The sequence below is a fragment of the Onychomys torridus genome, chromosome 7, assembly GCF_903995425.1.
Source record: "Onychomys torridus chromosome 7, mOncTor1.1, whole genome shotgun sequence".
Taxonomy (NCBI): domain Eukaryota; kingdom Metazoa; phylum Chordata; class Mammalia; order Rodentia; family Cricetidae; genus Onychomys; species Onychomys torridus.
Genome location: NC_050449.1, coordinates 93,383,472 through 93,396,376, shown reverse-complemented (window position 1 = coordinate 93,396,376; position 12,905 = coordinate 93,383,472). Strand labels below are relative to the sequence as shown.

Below are 12,905 nucleotides of genomic sequence, written 5' to 3'. Positions count from 1 at the left end.
CAACTCACTGGCTCATCATTTCCACCCACAGCACAAAACAATGTCCTCTATAAAGCAGACAGGTATGGTGATATTTTATTTGTATGTTAATAAATAAAGTAGCCTGGGGGTCAGAGCTAATAGCAAGCCATAGCAGAAGCGGGGCGGTAGTGGCATACACCTTTAATCCTAGCATTCCAGAGGCAGAAATTCATCTGTTCAAGGATACAGCCAAGCATGGTGACGCACGCCTTTAATCCCAGGAAGTGATGTCAGAAAGCAGAAAGGTATTTAAGGCATGGGGACCAGGAACTAGAGCTGGTTAAGCATTTTGGCTGGCTAAGCTTTTAGGCTTCTAACAGCAGTTCAGCTGAGATTCATTCTGAATGAGGACTCAGAAGCTTCCAGTCTGAGAAAACAGAATCAGCTGAGGAACTGGCGAGGTAAAGTTGGCTGTGTCTTGTTCTGCTTCTCTGATCTTCCAGCATTCACCCCAATAACTGGCCTCAGGTTTGATTTTATTAATAAGACTCTTTAAGATTCGTGCTACAGACAGGGCTTCCCCAGCATTGAATGGGAAAAAAAAAAAAAAAAGAGGCCCAATTTAACAGCAGCTGTACACAGTGGCACACATCTATAATGCCAGCACTCAGAAAGATTCACATTAAAATTTCTATCCCAACCTAGGATAAATAACCAAGTTCCAGGCCAATTTGGGAAAAATCGGCATGACTCCATTTCAAAACAGAAAAAAAAGAAATGTAAATAGGGAAAAGGCCAGTGAGACTTCTCAGCAGGTAAAGATGCTTGCTGCCAGGCCTGATGACCTAAATTCAATGCCCAGGTCCCACATGGTGGAAGGAACTAAAACTCCAAAGTTGTCCTCTTACTTCCACATGCACCTACACACATACACAATAAATAAAAGTTAAATTAAAAAAAAAAAAATCAAACGTAAAAGGGAGGCAGGGATTTGAGATTTCCTTCAAATACTGACTGATAAAAGAGAAACATTGAAAAGAGTTCAAAGGCAACCAAGATGGCTCAGCAGGTAAAGGAACTTGCAACCAACCTTGATAATCTGAGTTCAATCCCAAGAAACCTGATGGTGAAAGAAGGGAACGGATCCTCACAAGTTATCTGATCTCTGAATACAAACCACAGAATGCACACAAGCTCATGCGCACGGGAAGGAAGAAAGGGAGGAAGTTAGGAAAAAATAATAGAATCCAAGGAAAACCTGAGGGAAGCACTTAAGGGTGGTGCTGTACTGTAACTACAAAATGACATAAAACTCAACCTTCCTTCTCTAGAGACAAAACCCTACCTGCTACATTAAGAGTCATCTTATACTATGGCTTATACAACAGTATTCTTTATATCTGATTCACAATGAAACCCTGTGCCCCAAAAGGGGTGTGGTGGGCAGGAGGTACAAGACTCAGCAGATAAAAGCACTTTCTGACAATACTCAAAATCTGAGTTTAATTCCCCAGATCCCATACATGGTAGAGAGACAACCAAATCCCATAGGTATCCACTGAGCTTCATATGAGCAGCAGACAGACAGACACACACACACACACACACACACACACACACACACTCTTAAGAAAATACGGTAGTAGGGCATGGCTATAATCCCAGCACTTGAGTGACAGAGGTAAGAAATCTGATAGAGGTAGGAAAATCAGGAGTTCAAGGCCAGTCTGGGCTACAATAGCACCTTGTCTTATTCAAAAATAAATAAAAATAGGGACAGAGAATGTAGTTATTCTAACATATACCAGACCCTGGGTTCATACCTAGTAGTGCAAAGATAAAATGATACAGGAGGAGAAAGCGGAGGAGGAGGGAAAAAGGAGGGAGAGGAGGTTACTGCTCTAGTTGTGTCCTTTCCTTATGTCCAGATTCTAAAAGAGGAAATGGGAAGATGCTTCTCGCCCCATTAGCAGTAAATAAATAACCATCACACTACCTTTTCCTTGAGAGTGGGAGAGATCTTGTAAATATACCAGGTTAGCTCTCCTGTGATTACACTATAAGGGGAAAAAGACATTTTTGTGTAGGTAATTAATGTCCCTATAGTCAACTGAATTCACATAAAAGATTATCTGGGTAGACCTGACCTCATCAGGTTAACTTTTGAAAGAGATCATAAAATCTACAGAAATGCCAGGCGGTGGTGGCGCACGCCTGTAATCCCAGCACTTGGGAGGCAGAGGCAGGTGGATCTCTGTGAGTTCGAGGCCAGCCTGGTCTACAAAGCGAGTTCCAGGACAGGCTCCAAAGCTACAGAGAAACCCTGTCTCAAAAAACAAAAACAAAAACAAAAATCTACAGAATTTAGAGACACAAGTCGGAAAGACTGATTCCTATAGTAGCCATTTTGTGAACTGCTGCTATTAAGAATAGGAGCTTGCTCTGTCCACTCCACGCATTGACCTGGTATAGCAGTACCTCCAGGTACAGTGCACCCACTCCGGTCGGTGCACTCCCTCCAGGGGCTAGTTATGCCGTTTAAAAATAATAAATTAATAATAAAAAATAAAAACTATGAGGATGATTAAGATTGAAATAGTTAAAAAGTAAAACACAGATCACAAACCTAGGGGATGTCTCAAGAAACTTCAGTTCAAGGATCTCTCCCCTGCAACACAGCTTTCGTAAGTTTTTAAAAGAGACTTCAGGGGCTGGAGAGATGGCTCAGAGGTTAAGAGCACCGACTGCCCTTCCAAAGGTCCTGAGTTCAATTCCCAGCACCCACATGGTGGCTCACAACCATCTGTAATGAGATCTGGCACTTTCTTCTGTGTACAGAATAAATAAATAAATCTTAAAGAGAGAGAGAGAGACTTTCAAAGCCAAATGTGACTGTAATCCCAGCATTTGGAAGTCTGAGGCAGGAGAATTGCCATAAATTCAGGGCAAACCTGAGCTACATACCAAGCTCTTTGGGGGGGGGGGGGGGGGGGGGGGGACGACATTCACTAGTTACCTGGCCTGGCACCCACCTGTAATCTCTAAACTACATAGGCTGAAGAAAAGAATTGCCACTTTGGACTGCATAATGAATTCAAGATCCTATGGGCATGGGGAGGACGGCCACACCACAGTAATTGTATTAACCTCTTCAAAAGAGACAATGCTAGACCTCTACTTGTTTTGCTTGTTTAAGTCAGTATCTCCTAAGATGTCCACGCCTGTCTCCAGAGTAAGAAGAATTACAGGCACAGACCACCAAACAGAACTCCAAGTACAATTTTAAGATGCAAAGAACAAACTAGCAAAACACCTGTGGGTTTTTATGGTTTATTTGGGAAAAAAAAAGAAAAGAAAAAGGAAAAGAAAAAATGCTTTACATTGCCCATAATGAAAAACAATGAAATAACATTGCTGGTTCTTTCAGTATTTCTTGATAAAATTTGTTGGCCTTGACTTATATACATTGAGACCATCACTCATCATACAATAAACGAATCGTTTTTATTCTCACTGCCTGTACATTTTCAGAAGAGCTTCACCACCAGAATTTGCCATCTTTATAAAGAAAATACACAGGAAAGTCTAAAGGTAAAGTTACAAATACCATTAAGTTACAAATCATACAACTTTATGCGGATTTAAGTACTTTCACAAACACTACTTTTGCTGAGATGTGAAATACAGTCGTTTCTAAGCACAACCAGGAAAGAATAAACACATCCCTCATCTCAACATCAACTTCAACAGCAGATAATCCACTACCACAAACTGCCTGTGTGAGGTCTTTACGGGGGTCCAAAACCATCCCAGGACTGAACTCTCCCACTCTGCCTGCAATGTGGAAAGAATCAGTAACAATTCGAACGTAGGCAGAAGCGGGTGACGTGACAATCCGAGAACCAGAAAAGGTTGTGGTCCCTACTGCACACAAGCAGCACCCCGTTCAGACCCCTCCAAGTGGGGCTCAGGTCGAACTCCAAACACCCGGGTGTCCCGGCTCTTCACCCCGCCCCCCACCTTCAGAGAGGAGGAAAAACAACTTTTATTGGCCTCATCTCCCGGGGGATTGAGAAACTAGCGGGGCAGAGCTCGGGCCTGGACACGTTTCACCAGGAGGGCCCGGGCGGGAGCTGAGACGGCGGATAGCGGGAAAGCCGGGCTGCGACGCCCCGTCTGCCCAGGTCGCCAGCCCACTGCCCCACCCCAGCAACCGGAGGCCGGGGCCAGCAGTCCAGCTGAGCGACCCCCCAGGACCCTCGGCGGAGGCGAGCTCGTTGTCATGTGACGCCGCCGCCGCCGCCGCCGCCGAAACACCGCAGAAACGCAGGGCGGCGGAAGGCGTTCGCGCCAGCCCGCCTCGGCTGGCCCCGGCGCGGGCGAGTCCCGAGAGCCCGGGCGGGGAGGGGGGGAGCGGAGGGCGGGCTTGGCGGCGGGCCCGAGCGCGCCACAAAGGCTTCCGCGCTACCGCCGTAGAGCCCAGACGGGCGGGGGCACCGTTTCCGCGGCCCGCGGGAGGGGTGGAGAGAGCGGAGCGCCCGCCGCGCCCACAGCAGGTCCCGGGCGCTCGGCCGCCCGCAGCCGCCGCCGCGCAGCGCACAGGCCCGCGCGGCCTCCCTCCCCCGCGCGGGGCCCGCGCCGGCCCGCCCGCCCGCCCGCCCGCTCGCCGCTCGCGCTCTCAGGCTCTCGCCCGGCCTCCATCTTGGATCGGCGCTTCCAGCCCCCGCGCCGCTGCCGCCGCATTCCCCCTCTTTCCCGCCCCCCGCCGCCGCCGCCGCTCGCGCTCACCTCAGCTGCCCATCCGGGCGCTGTCGGCCGTCGACCTAGTTTCCCCCCAAAAGTCTCCGGTGTGTTATTCCCGATGTGGGGGGGTTGTTACGGGGTGGTCGCCGGGGGTTCGGGAGCGGGGGCCGCGCCTTCAACGGAGCTGCAATCCTAACCCGCCATCTGGTGGCATTTTCCACACGCCAATGGCGCCGCTGCAGACTCGGGTCCCGACCGCCCTCTGCTGGCCGCGGTGCTCACTGCCTCGCTGACAGGCCGGGTCGGCCCGGAAAGGGGAGGGAGCTGAGGCGCGAGCAGGGGGCCCTCGGACGGGGGCGCGCGCTAGCGCCGGCCTCCGGGGGGCGCGCACGCGCACCAGCGGGGCGGGAAACGTGGCCTCTGCGTGGCGGCCCCGCCCCCGCTCCGAGCCCTCGCCGGGCTCGGCCAATGGCGAGCCTCGGAGACCTCGGGATGAGGGCGCTGTGGACGGCTCGTGGGCCGCCCGAGGCGAGCGGAAGGACGGACGCCGTGGCGCCTGCGCGACCCGCTCTCTGGGTTGCCGCCCGCCATGTTTGGAGCTTCTCGCAGAGCCGGGAAGGAGTCCGCCCCCAGCTCCTCCGCCCAGGCCCCTCCCGGGCGGGGGCCGCGCGTCGCTCCCGCCCCAAGGCTGCCAGCCGCCCACACCCGCCGTTATCCGGGCGTGCTGCGCCCGCCAGCCCCGCTCCCTCCCCGCTTAGCCAGAGCCTCCGACCTCGAATTGTGTTCGCGCTTTATTATTGATGAGGTGCTTTCCCAGAACGAGGGTGAAAAGGTTTCGAGGACTGGGACATCCCCGGCCCGCGGAGCTACACGAAACACTGCCCGCTCCAGGCCGATTGGCGTCGTCCTGCCTCTCCGTAAAAGCTGAGTCTCTCCGAGGTGCAGGCTTTGCATAAGGCGGCAGCATTGGCTAGTTAGTGAGAACTGAGGAGCTCCACGACAAAAAGAGACTCTGCTAGGCATTAGTCTCCTCCCACAGCCTAGGACTATTTTCCGTGCTTCTCAAATGGACGTGCGCGAATGAATCCTAGCCGAGAGGGGAATAGTCACATGAGATCTTGACCCCTTCCCTGCTCTGCCTATCCTTGACCAAAGGCTCCTGACCTTCCACCTGCTTGCAGCTTTGCACTACAAAAATGAATTCTTGCTCTTGTAGGTCATCAGCCTCATGTATTACTCAGCTCTTCATTGGAGGAGGAGGCTTCATTTTTAACATCACCTTAGAAACGTTGAACTTGTTTGTAGTCTTGAGGGCTAGCTAGCTAGTGCGTCATCTCTCTGGTATCTGTCCCAAAGGTTGCCAGGTGTGTTGCTCTTCCCTGGAGGAACTTTGGTATGAATTCTTGACGGTCCTTGTGTAGATATATTATAGGAAAACATCTCGTTTACTAGTCTCTGATTTATTGTATTCTCTGCAGAGCCTATGTCTAGCTTGCCTTGTTAATAAAGGCCCGATAATCTATCTTAATATATTTGTAGTTATGATCTCAAAAAAATCTCACCAAATTCAGCCATTCCCTTCTCCCTTTTCTCCCAAGCCAATCCTTCCTGAACGCCATGCCTCTTTTCTCGGATATCTTCAGTATTTTCTTATCTTTTGGCTTCTATCTGTTTTTTTTTTTTCCAAGTTTCCATTATCTTTAATAAAAAAAAAAAGAAAGAAAGAAAGAAAAGAAAATCTGGGCTGCTACCTCCCTCGAGTTGCTGTACTATCAATGTTCCTTTCCCTGCCCCATGTCTGAAAAGAGGCAGTCACTGGCTGAGTGTGACCATGAGGGCTCTGATCCCAGCCTCGGAAGGCTGAGACAGAAAAAGGATTTGGAGTGAGAGCCTGTCCAAGGTGTAGGGGGTGAGGACAGTCGTATCCTTACCCAGTCCCCATCCTTCCTTGAAACTTTTTCCCTTTTAAGTTGCTTCCTTAGCTCCATACCTACAGTTTGCTAGCTCTGGTTTTTTGTTTGAACTTGTGTGTATACATACTTAGTTCCCAAAAGAAACTCCGAGCCTGATCCTATTGTCATTCAGCCTGCTCTCTGTTCTCCAATGGCTACTGTTGTCTTGCCCTTTCCTCCTCCCTCCTCCCACTGTCTTACAACAGAACAATTGTGACAGGCTTTTCTTTCTTCTGTCTCTCCTCCTCTCTCCTTGTCTCCTCTTGTCTCTTCCCCAGCTCTCCTTTTTGAGATAGCGTTTCCCTCTGTAGCCCAGCCTGGTCTCAAACTTCACAGATTTTCTGCCCTAGCCTCCCTCACAAGAGCTGAGATTACGGGTATTATAATGCCACACTGGTATGGTGGGTATTGTGTTCCCCAAAATATTGTGTGTTCCCCGAAATAAACTTATCTGGGGTCAGAGAGCAGGACAGTCACAATATTAAACATGAGGATAGGCAGTGGTAGCACACGCCTTTAATCCTAGCATTCTAGAGACAGAAATACCTCTGGATCTCTGAGTTCAAGGCCACTTTAGAAACAGCCAGGCACGGTGACACACACCTTTAATCCAGAAATCCAGCCTTTAATCCCAGGGAGTGATGGCAGAAAGTAGAAAGATATATAAGGTGTGAAGACCAGGAACTGGAAGATTTGGCTGGTTAAGCATTTGGCTGGTTAAGCTTTTAGGCTTTGGAGCAGCAGTTCAGCTGAAATTCATTCTGGATGAGGACTCAGAAGCTTCCAGTCTGAGGAAACAAGACCATCTGAGGAACTGGCGAGGTGAGGAATCTGTGGCTTGTTCTGCTTCTCTGATCTTCCAGCATTCAGCCCAATACCTGGCCTCAGGTTTGTTTTTAATAATAAGACTCTTTAAAGTTCATGCTACACACTGGCAATCTCCCCTGGACAGTCCTTTCACCTCTCTCTTACTTTTTTTAAATTTCCCTTGGTTTTTCGAGACAGGGTTTCTCTGTGTAGTTTTGGTGCCTGTCCTGGATCTCGCTCCGTAGACCTGGCTGGCCTCGAACTCACAAAGATCCGCCTGGCTCTGGCTCTGCCTCTGCTGGGATTAAAGGTGTGTGCCGCCACCACCTGGCCTCACCTCTCTTGGTTTTTCTATGGCTCATATACATATAAAATACTTAATGCAGTTCAAAGGTGACAGCTAACCTCAGTTGTCAACCTGACTGCATCTGGAATCAACAGCCAGGCACACCTATGAGGGATTTCTTAATCATTTGAGGTAGAAGAACCCATCCTAAATTGTGGCCACACCTTCTGGTGGTAGCTTTTGCTTTTTGGCTTCTTGCCCTCACACTTGATGGCAAGTTCATACTGTTGCTGAGACTTTCCTTGGCTGTTTTTAGAATGTATTTCTTTGGGATTCCAACTAGACTGAAGACCAGTGGCTCTCTAGATAGAAGTCCTCTGGAATTCCAACACCAGATTGGGACTGGTGAGACATCCAGTCTCCTGGACTGAACTACTACTAGATTCTTGCCCCTTTACTCAGGAGACAGGCATTGTTGGGCTACCCAGCCACAGCCTATAAGCTACTCTAATAAACTCTGTGAATGAGAGTGTGTGTGTGTGTGTGTGTGTGTGTGTGTGTGTGTGTGTGTGTGTGTGCCTGGTCTCCAAGGAGGCCAGAGGAGAACATCAGATTCCCTGGAGTTATGAGCCATGATATAGACACTGAAACTAGAACCTGGGTCTTCTGAAAGAGCAGCCAGTGCTCTAAACCTCAGCGCCATCTCCCCAGCTACTCGCTTATCCCCTAGAAGAAAGTATATAAGAATCATGAGAGTTCTCATTTTCTCCGCTCCCTTTGTCCACTCAAGACATTTGTTATTGTTTATATTAGGAAAATAAAGTTGTCCCTTTTTTCTACTCTTGCAATTCACCACTGCTGCCAACTGGTGGCAGTAATGTGTCATGCTGTCCAGCCTACCAGTCCACGATTGCATTAAATCATAGTTTTTAACTGGCACTTATTTTTGAAAGTCAAGCCACAATTTTTTCCAAAAGCGATCAGTTGACCCAACGTTGATAACAAGAGGAATTCAAAATACCTTACCTTTTAGAATCAGTAAGCCTGTTACAGGCAAAAACTATCACCTAAAGGTAGAGAACCAAAACTACTCAAAACATGGAAAGGAGAGGGGCCTAGGAGCATTCACTATAATTCTAGCACTGGGGAGGTAGAAGAAGGTGAACCTCTTAAGGTAGAAGCCACAGTGAGACACTGTCTCAAAAAAAGAAAAATGTTGGTGTTGCATGCCTTTAATCCCAGCTCTCGGGAGCAAGAGGCAGATGGATCTCTGCAAGTTCAAGGCCAGCCTGGGCTACAGAGCAAACTCTATACAGGCTACACAAAGAAACCCTGTCTCAAAACATGAACTCGTGCGTGAGCACGGGCACATGCACACACATATCCTACTATGAAGGACAAGAATTATGTTCATACTCATTGGTCCAATATTTAATAGTAATATTAATTTTAGCTTTTTTTGTTTTCCTTACAACTATAAATAAAACCGTGTAGATCCCCAGATTTCAACTTTACATACTATACTTCTTGATTATTACCATTATTATTCTTTTCCACCTTCTAGTCATCCTCTTAAATAGATCAAGAAGTCTTTTGTATTTAACTGAAGGTGGGCTCAAAGTAAAAAGTCAATTTTCAGGCAAAGAGGATTTGTTGCTATTATACGTTCTTTTCTAGAACCTATCTTCTTAAACTGTTGGTCATGACCACATAATGGATGTTGAGTAACTGAATGGGGGATGTGTATACAAAATTTGGCAACAATAAAAGGTTTCCTAACATGCAAAGACCAAATATTGAAAGTCAAATACTTAATAAATGTGAATTGTTTCTGGCAGCACTTGCCTGTGTCGTATTGTGTGACTTCACTATAGCCTTGGTTTCAAACACATACACACTTTGCACCATGCATGTTATACCAACCAACAACAACAAGTGCTGTGTGTCTCACCTCAGCTCAGATGTTAGGAATTGCAGAATTTTTACTGTAGATACAAAGTGTTCTCTTATAGAAACAAAATTTAACTACAGAAAATAAGCACTTTTAATATTTTCCTACTTTCATTCTTTAGCATGTAAGTATCAATATATCTCTGTATTGGTTTTGTATTAGAATGTTTTTTAATTGCTTTTTCAGGGGCTGGGAATACAGCTCAGTGGTAGATCTCATGCTGAGCATACACAGATCCTGGGCTTTATCCCCAGAACCACAAAAGAATAAATAAGCATTCAGGGTTAGAAAGATGGCTCAGTAGGTAAAGATGCTTTGCCACACGGGCCTTGAAATGTGAATCTATTTAGTCTTACCAATAAAAACCAGGACTCAAATATCAGAGTAATAACCAGAAAGATCAGAGAAGCAGAGCAGCCACTAATGACTTCTTACCTCTATAAATTCTCTGACCAAAAAAGGGGCTGAGATCCTGTATCCACCCACCTTATATCCCTGTCTCCACTTCCTGAGTGCTAGGATTAAAGATGTGAGTCTCCCTAGTACTAGGATCAAAAGTGTGAACCTCCCAAATGCTGGGATCAAAGGCATGAGCCTCTCAGGTGCTAGGATTAAAGGTGTGTGCCACCACTGCCTGGCCTCTATGGTTAACTAGTGGCTAGTTCCACCCTCTGATCTCCAGACAAGCTTTAGTTGTTAGAGCACAAAGTACCACACAACAAATCCTAATGACTTGAGTTCAATCTTCAGAACTCACAAAAAAGTGGAAGGAAATAACTGACTCCACCAAGCTGTTCTCGAACCTGCAGACACACACTGTTGTGCTCACACTCACACATATATACACAATAATAGTAGTAATTTGCCAATTGAGTTTCAATTAAAAAATCATTAGGGGGTTAGAGAGATGGCTCAGTAGTTAAGAGCACTGGCTATTCTTTCAGAGGACCTGAGTTCGATTTCCAGCACCCACACGGTAGCTTACAATCATCTGTAACTCTAGTTCAAGGCGATCTGACACTGTCTTCTGCCTCCACAGAGTTAGAACCTAATTTCTAATAGTTTCTGAAGTGGTCCTAAACATCTACTATTTCATAATACACATTTATGCAAATCAGAATCAGCATCTGCAGAATTGACAATTATAAAGTCAGAATATTAGCTCTGAAAAATATCAAACATGCTCAATGTCCAATGATAACAACTATTCAGTCAAGATGTAATTCTTTTTGTAAAATGAATAAGCATGGCCATTTCATTAGTATGCAAAATTAATTTTTAATAAATGGAAAATCTATATATATCAAAGAATTATTAGAATTAATTTCTTTGTGAGTTACTATCAGTAAATCCTTGCCTTGTATACCTATTGATAAACATGTATATACAAGGTCCTGTGAAATGTTCTCAAAGAAGGATAAGGAGTATAATATGTCTAAGGAACTCTCCTGTGGAGGACCCCTATCAAAGCCACCAGAAAGCCACTCTAGGAAACCGTGCAGGGCATTCGGATGCAGTTAGTTCTCTTCCCTTATTACCAATTCTCTCAATGTTTCATATTTAGACCACAAACGTATTGTTTGCTGTTCCCAGACTTTAAGCTTGCTTCCTCACATATATTGTACTTAAGTTTTTCCATTTGCCCCGTTCTCTAGAGATGCTCTTTAGTGCCTTAACACCCACTAACACACCTGACTCCTTTTGCTTCAGTGTAACCTGACTGCACTTCACTACACAACTGAGGACCTCACTTTATTGTTCTCCAAGGCAGGAGCAGCTCTTTTCTAGAATGTGTTTTCTTTGTAGGTTTATTTTCTTGTTTTGCTGGAGAACATTCTCAGTTACTCAAACTCTCCAGGCATCTCTAGTATATCCTAGCACTCAAGCTATACCACCAGCCTGCATGAAAATAAGAACTTGCCCTTGAGATTTGTATTTTTTGAGACAGGGTCTTACATAGGAAGGCTAGCTTGGAATTTACTCTCCCTGGGCTACATAGTGCATTCCAGGTGGCCCACCAGTAGTGTGAGACTCTGTTGAGCAAGGTGGTCCACTCCTTTAATCCCAGCACGTAAGTAGAGGCCAGAAGATCAGGAGTTTAAGGAGAGCTATACAACTACAGAGTTTAAAGACAGCCTGGGCTGCAAGGGACTTGTCTCAGAAGAGACAAAAAGACAAAGAGGTTTGGTGGTGGCAAATGGACTTGGTAACAAAAACTGAGTATTTTACCCAGTGACAGAACAGAAACCTCACACCTCCCATAGATTTGGGGCATGCCTCATAAACTGGACGCATGGAGGAAAGAGTTTGTTGAAGCCTGTAGACCAGATGAAACAGAGAAAATGAGACAGAAACAGAAAAGGGCCAGAAGTGGCTCAGTCTTTGTTCCTTCTCATCCTCTTTCCCCGAAGGGTGTGGGGAGTGGAGACTGAGGAATTTTTCTCATTCTTTGTAAGAGTAGAAATTGTCTCCTTTTCTTGAAAACAAAAGTAGTGAAAGATTTTAATGCTCCCTGGTGGAAATGGTGAAATGCTGCTCCAATCCCCTTCTGATAAGAATTTGTAATAGCTGCTGGGCATCTGTTGACTCAAAGCCACTTTGTCTAAGGTTGGTGTCCTGTCCAGGGGGTCTTTCATACTATTGCTGATCAATAAGGAGGTGTAGAAGTCAGCTCATAGGAGGTTGAGGCTGGAGAATCTTCATGAGCTTGAGTCCATCTTGGTCTACATAGTGAGACCCACTCTTAAAATAAAGAGGCCACAGAACTAAGAGCTTGGCCATCTTAACCCAGTTGGGGTCAATTTGGATGTCAGCTGTAACCTCTCAAACACTGTGTGACCTGCATGTCCTCATTACACAGCCTGGTTCCTTTAGATCAAGTCTTCATTACTCACAGCAGCAAGCAGCATGTGGGTGTTGCAAAAAAACCTGGGAACAAAATATTCTCAATGTGAAAGGACAAAAATAATTAATTCAAAATCAAGCAATAATAATCCAGAAGTGTTTCTGGCAGCACCTGCGCCAAGGTGACAAACAGGAATACTTGGCACTCTGCATGGCATCATACCACGCAAGGCCAGCCAACAGTGCCTCAAACATCTCCACTCAGACCTGAGGTGGTTATATGCTATGAATTTCAGAGTTTCACCGTACACAGTTTACTGCTTTTATTTATGATTTAATTTTGAAAAACAGGCTTTTTATA

The 12,905-nt window shown here is 46.2% G+C and overlaps 1 protein-coding gene across 1 annotated transcript in view; it reads right to left on the bottom strand.

Moving 5' to 3' along the window:
• The window catches only part of Stag1 (stromal antigen 1), a 346,634-nt gene extending 341,535 nt beyond the window's left edge, over positions 1-5,099 (bottom strand). Inside the window, exon 1 of the mRNA XM_036192569.1 lies at positions 4,750-5,099. The gene's annotated coding sequence lies outside the window, so the exon portion shown is untranslated. The remainder of the gene's footprint in view (positions 1-4,749) is intronic.
• Between the last annotated feature and the right edge of the window lie 7,806 nt (positions 5,100-12,905).